We start from the raw sequence: 938 nt of genomic DNA, 5'->3' as shown, positions 1-938 counted from the left end.
CCATTTTCACAAGCTGAGCGAGAAATAGCAATAGTTTAAATAACAGTATTATCTTCTTCATCGTTGCACACAAATATCTCAAATCTGGTGGTTCTATTTAAATGACAGACATAGAAGTACCTCTAATGAACAGTGTTCAACAAAAGCTGTAACTAGAATATTCAGCAGTTTTCAAGTCTCTCTGAGGTGAATGAATTGTCAGTTATGGGCGTCTTTCTAATAAACGATGCCTCACCCTATAAACCTGCGCAGGCTTTAATCCAAATCCAGCCCTCCTAGAAGACTGAAACCATAAACCCTGTTGTTAAATTCTTGTTTCTGTTATTGATAAATTCATACACATCTGACACTGACAAAACCTACAACTTGTGTGATGTATTATGCTTTACCCTACCCTGTCATTCAAATATTGCCTATAGCTCAACCTCACTGTTACAGCCAGTGTTGTGTTCATTTTATGTGACTGGCTCTTTTTTTCCCACATAGATAGCAAAAAAACAGGCTATTTTCACACTTTTGGTATAATCTGACAATTAACTTACAGCTTGATTAGAAATGATGCACAATGAAATATTCTGTACACAAGTCATATTTACCTTGATCACATGTGAAGCTCTTCACTGTTAATTGAAGTGAACAAGCAAAAACATTATTAGGGGCAAAATTTTGGTGTAAATGATTGTGAGACGTTTTCGAAAATGTGTTTGCCTCTTTTTTTAAGGTTATAGATGTAATAATATTTATATACTGGTCTAGAAAGTCTAGGTTTAGGATGAGAATAAAACCATAAAATCTATAGATAAAGGGCATTTTAAAATGAGTAAAACAAACAAACAAACAAACAAACAAAGACTAATATGAAAGGCAGGGTAAAAGGTTCTCAGCACAGTAATGTGACCTTCATATAAAAAAGTATGAACTGTTTTGCAAAAAAAAAA

This window comes from Sinocyclocheilus grahami, unplaced genomic scaffold, assembly GCF_001515645.1.
Source record: "Sinocyclocheilus grahami isolate Dianchi unplaced genomic scaffold, SAMN03320097.WGS_v1.1 scaffold910.1, whole genome shotgun sequence".
In the NCBI taxonomy this organism is placed as follows: domain Eukaryota; kingdom Metazoa; phylum Chordata; class Actinopteri; order Cypriniformes; family Cyprinidae; genus Sinocyclocheilus; species Sinocyclocheilus grahami.
Note: the sequence above shows the minus strand (reverse complement) of the source record.